This window comes from Sinocyclocheilus anshuiensis, unplaced genomic scaffold (assembly GCF_001515605.1).
Source record: "Sinocyclocheilus anshuiensis isolate Anshui unplaced genomic scaffold, SAMN03320099.WGS_v1.1 scaffold1774, whole genome shotgun sequence".
Taxonomy (NCBI): Eukaryota; Metazoa; Chordata; class Actinopteri; order Cypriniformes; family Cyprinidae; genus Sinocyclocheilus; species Sinocyclocheilus anshuiensis.
In genome coordinates this window covers 216,270-222,220 of record NW_015546120.1, presented here as the reverse complement: position 1 = coordinate 222,220, position 5,951 = coordinate 216,270, and positions in this window count along the sequence as shown.

Below are 5,951 nucleotides of genomic sequence, written 5' to 3'. Positions count from 1 at the left end.
TTTTTTTTTTTTTTGCTGAGCACATTTTTATATTTATTAATTTTAGTTTTTATTTAAATATCACTTTAGGTACTTTGATACCACAACAAATACTAGTAGCCTAACTAATAAAGGTTAATCATCTCACATATGACTGACCCTTTATTAGTAAAAGTACTCAAGATGTGTGTGTGTGAGCATGTGTGTGTGCGCACTTAGTTCCTGTTTCCGTGTGAGTGTATCAGTGTACCCAAGGATTATGTAGGTGTCATGTCATGATTATGAAGGTGTCATGTCAGTCTTATGCACACCCCGTCAAGTAAAGTGTAACCATAGAGTTCAAAACAGATCAATGTCCATGACTGAAGAATTAAGTGTAATGGAGTGAATAAAGTCTTATCTGAATTCAATTCAAGTTCTCACAATGTCCAGTACATCCTCCAGCCAATTGTCAGTCTTAATCCATATGCCTGCTGTACTCAAACATCAAAGTTCATGGAAGATCCGTATAAAGGTGATACTCGAATAATGGGTTGAAGAGCTTTGGGGCCTAAAGGAAAGCATAAAACTTCCTCCACCCTCTTCACCTCAAGGACCATAATCATTTTTCAGTTGAGCATTAAAACAAATTGTAGGGTATCAGAGTGAATAAGACAATTTAAGATTCGATCAAGAACATGGTTGAAACACCAGGAGCCGAATTCCACAGAAAGGCCCAAGACAACAGAATGTTCATAAATCAGATCCTAGCACCAGCCAGTCTGAAGCAAGCCTAACCAACCAACTAGTAGCTTTGAGCAGCTCACAGCATTAAAACAAAATAACACGTATTGACAATTCCAAGGAGATTGTCAAATTGGGGGCAAGTAACCAAGATTAATGGTCAAAGACACAGCAAGTCATGACCGTCACATGAGGAAAATCATTAGTACACTCTTAACCCGAATTGGTTGACTTTACTAGAAAATTGCGTGGAAACCCGTCGCACTAAACAATTTGAGCTTTTACACCGGGTGAAACTAAACAGGTTAAGTTGTATTAACTTATAACATTTAGTGGGTGTAGCAGACAAATCAAGTTGGCATTAGTAGTCTTTACTAAAAAGCATTAGTTTTGAGGATATGTTTTATAAAATAACTATTAAGTTGAACAAAAAAATATTAATATTAAAAAATGATTTTAAGTAGTGATCATTGTTATATTTAAGTAATGTCTTATAATTTTAAAATGATACTACTTAAATTGTACAATTATTTTAATTACTTTTAAAGAAATAAACAATAACAACATTTCAATGTTTTTTTTTATTGTTCACAAAGTTGTACTTAACTTTTCAACCAAAAGACAAGTAAAAAATTTTGCATAAGAAAACATTTTTGCTTGTTAACAATTGTAAATTGAACACACAGTATTCAACAATATGCTATATCCATGTGAATGACTAGAATTGCATTGAAACTGGATAAGCATTAAAACCATTAAAGGCAAGCCTCTAAAAGTTTAAGTTAGAGTTGACTATGTTAACTCAATATAGCAACAATTTGCAGATTTAAACACTTTTAGCACGGAACACAGCTAAACTTTAGATCATTTACTGCAGTGACAGGACATTCTGAACAAGAGAATCTGTTCAAAGATTCATTGTGCATCTTGAGAACAATAACCTGCCATGGCTTCTGATGTTAGTTTCCCACAACTGCTTTGTCAATCAAATTGTAAGCTGATTTTTTAATGTTTGTAACTTGGGTTTTAAGTCAGGGTGGCCCAACATGAGGAGAACTTGTTGTATGAATTTAAATGTGTTATTCATCGATTTGGGGTAATTGAGATGCAGTGCATATGCAAGTCCAAAGAGAATGCACACAGCTTTTGGCAAGTCTTTAATGCCTTCCATCACGACTTCTCCCTCAATGATGATCTTAACTGAGGCTGGATTGAGTTGAAGAGAAGATTGGCACACAATACCTTCTTGCTCAACAAGGAGGATTCCAAGGTCAAGGTGGCGGAATGACTGATCATCAGAGTCCTACCAACAGAGCACATCAATGACATTTCTCATTAAGTAACCATCAATAATGTTAAACAAATGCATATTCAATTCCAAAGAGAATGCACACAGCTTTTGGCAAGTCTTTAATGCCTTCCATCACGACTTCTCCCTCAATGATGATCTTAACCGAGGCTGGATTGAGTTGAAGAGAAGATTGGCACACAATACCTTCTTGCTCAACAAGGAGGATTCCAAGGTCAAGGTGGCGGAATGACTGAGACGGAGTCCTACCAACAGAGCACATCAGTGACATTTCTCATTAAGTAACCATCAATAATGTTAAACAAATAGACTTGTAATGACACAGACACATGAGAGAATGTGTGAATGGTTATGAATGCTTTAGTAACACTTCGTCAAAAGGGTTAGTTCATCCAAAAATGAACATTTTGTAATTTACTTATTTACCCTCACGTCATTCCAAAACCATAAGACTTGTGTCTCTTAAAAAAAGATGAAGATATTTATAAAATAAAAAATAAAAAAAATACGACGTTATCTTTCCCTCCATAAGATTGGCACACAATACCTTCTTGCTCAACAAGGAGGATTCCAAGGTCAAGGTGGCGGAATGACTGATCATCAGAGTCCTACCAACAGAGCACATCAATGACATTTCTCATTAAGTAACCATCAATAATGTTAAACAAATAGCCTTGTAATGACAGACACATGAGAGAATGTGTGAATTGGTTATGAATGCTTTAGTAACACTTCATCAAAAGGGTTAGTTCATCCAAAAATGAACATTTTGCCATTTACTTATTTACCCTCATGTCATTCCAAAACCATAAGACTTGTCTATTTTATAAAAAGAAATGAAGATATTTATATATATATATTAAAAAAAAAATACTAAGTTATCTTTCCCTCCATTCAAAGTCACATAAAGCCCATTTATCTTTTCAAAAGGCTTGAAAAGATAAATGAACCTTTAAATTGAGGTTATCTGGACTTTTAAAATAGGGACAGAAAGTCGCAGGTTTCATAAAAAATACCTTAAATTGTGTTCTGAAGATAAACAAAAGTCTTGTGGGTTTTGACTGACATGATGACAATGTTAGAGAGAGGTTAGAAAGAGCTTTTGCTACTCTCTAAGTTCCAATGGTTTAATATGGATTTGTTATTTTGTCTGTTTGTCTTAGTTCCAACCAGAGAAAACATTCACAGTAGCTGCTCCTTTAACCAGGTTTAACCAGTAGCTTGACATTTTTTAAAGTGCTCTAAGGCTTTATTCTGCAGATTTTGCGTTTCTTCAGCACCACATAACAATGACCTCAATACAACATACCCTAGTGTTTTTAAAACATGAAATTTATTCACAGACATAAAAAAAGGTAACGCTTTAGATTACAACCCGCAATGTACTGCATAAGTAAACAGAATTTACAGCGTACCCTTTTTATAATTATAGTGTACCTATTCAGTACCTCTGTGTAGGTATAAGGTAACAATATGCGAAGTTTGTGGAATAAAGGAGTAATAATCTGTAAAATAAAAAATGATTTCTACTGTAAGTATTTTGAAACTAAGGGGGTATCTATTCTAATATTACAGGGTATGTATGACCTAACATGTTGTTCTAATGTCATATGCCCTTCTTTCTTTTTCAAAAAAATAAAAAATAACAAATAAAAAGTTCTGCTCGTGCTTGTCCATACAAGTAGGTATAACTGCAGACCGGAGATCTCCAAAATGGGGAGTGAACTCCAAAAGTGGGCATAACCTCCAAAATGGGTCGGGGTCTCCTCGCGCAAAGACTTTCACCATTGGCTCTGGCTCCAGCCAATTGTTATTGACTTATATTTCAAAATAAAACTTTATACATTTAACATTGTTTCTAGTTCATCTAGTAATAAAATATGATATATAAGTAAATATTCTCAGTGAGAACAGAGCCCAAAGCTTGTGGCCAGTGGTGTTTGGACTGGCGTTTGAACATCTGCTTAATGATATAAATGGGAATCACCCACGAGCTCTCCCGCGAGCCGTCCCAGCGCAGCGCAGGGGAAAGATTTTACTCTATTGCTTTGTTTTAAGCAACGGGGGCTTCCCGGGGCTCTGAATTCGCAAGGTAGGAGGGGGTAGTGATACTGGGTGTAACTAAAAAGGTGCCATTGTCCGGTGAGGTCCAGTTGGGGAGTTACGGAACAATCTCATATTGCATCTTATTAACTGTTTATCTCCTGAACTTTAATTGACACAACCAATAAAACCTTTCAAATCAGCTGTGGGGCGGAGTTTGCACTGAAGTTTGTTGGAAAAATTACGCATGCGTGTCATGTACCTGTCTCACGAGTCTATCCGTGTTTGTGGTGCTCATGACAGGAATATGTGTAGAAAATACAAGAAAACTAATCGATACGAAGAGATTTTTGAAACTGACTGGAATGTGTTTTTTTGTGTTTTAAAACTGGAGGGTTTTGTCCGAGTATGTTCTCACAACATTCAGCAGGGACTGATGAGCAGTAAAACCGGGAACTGAACTAAGTTAGTCAAAATGGTGCTTGAGGATGTGGATAAAAACGATAAATCAAAGACAGTAAAATCCTGTCAGTTCGCTATAATACACAGTTTAATCTTGACTTTCAGTGTTTATTACTGTGTTTATTGGCGTGATGGTTTGGCCATAATAGTTTAACTAGTCATTACTAGTTAATCAACTAGTCATTAAGTCAGTGGGTGAAAAACATGAACAAATTGAACAAAATCTATTCTTAAATAAGCTTTTCAAAAGAATTTGGTTTAACTGTATAATCTGTATAAATATGGAGTTGCTTTGCTTTTCTTCTGAACTGGTGTATTACATTTTAATATTTTATTAGGCTATCTGTTGCCTGTGTTGTTACTGTTGTCATATTGTGTGTGATTTTAATTTTAAAACCCATTTTGGGTTAATTTAACCCAGCAGTAGGCCTATAGTAAATTGCAAACAATATTTGAATTAAATAAAACAGTCCACCATGTTTATTGATACATTACCTGATATATAATCAGAGCAAGCAGAGAGTTCTTGAATGGCCTCCTTGGCCGTGGCAGGACATACAGGGAGTTCATGAACGGCCTCCTTGGCCGTAGCAGGACAGACAGTGAGTTCATGAACGGTCTCCGTGGCTGTGACAAGACAGTCTGTGAGTTCGGAAGCGGACGCCACCACCTCAGGAGGTTCTGCAATGGATGCCGCCACCTCTGGAGGTTCTGCAGCGGATTCATGCACAGGAAAGGCCCTTGGAGCAGACTCGTGGATAGGAGAGGCCTCTGAGACAGATTCATGGACAGGAAAGGCCTCAGGGGCAGATTCATGGACAGGAGAGGCCTCTTGAGCGCAGTGTACAGCCCACACACTTAAAATGGCGACCGCCATTACAGTAAGGGCAGTAGAGGGTGGCAGGACCTCTAGGACGGTTGGGCTTGAGAGCACTGATGTTATGGGGATGCCCGCAGCTTGCACCGACATCAGAGGTGGGTCCATCACACTAGCGATCAAACCTTTCAGTCTTGGCGTGAGCGCTGCATTCCACTCAGGCATGGCGGCCATCTTGGACGGGGACTTAGGCGTGGCCGGCATGATGGGAGCAGGCTCTGACTTGGCAGACGGGACGTGCACAGGCCCTGGGGTAGCAGACATGATGTTAGCAGACTCTGGCTTGGAATACATGATTTGAACAGGTTCTGACTTGGTAGATATTACATGAGTAAATCTTGACTTAACTGGCATGGTCTGAGCAGGTCCTGGAGTAGCAGGCGTGACGTGAGCAGGCTTTGGCGTAGCAGGCATGACGTGAGCAGGCTTTGGCTTGGCAGACGTGACGTGAGAAGGCTGTGGCTTGGCAGACGTGACGTGAGCAGACTTTTGGGAAGTGTCATGTTCCTTCTCCATGACACCAACTGTGTAAGCAGACCCACTCATTCTCAAAGCAAA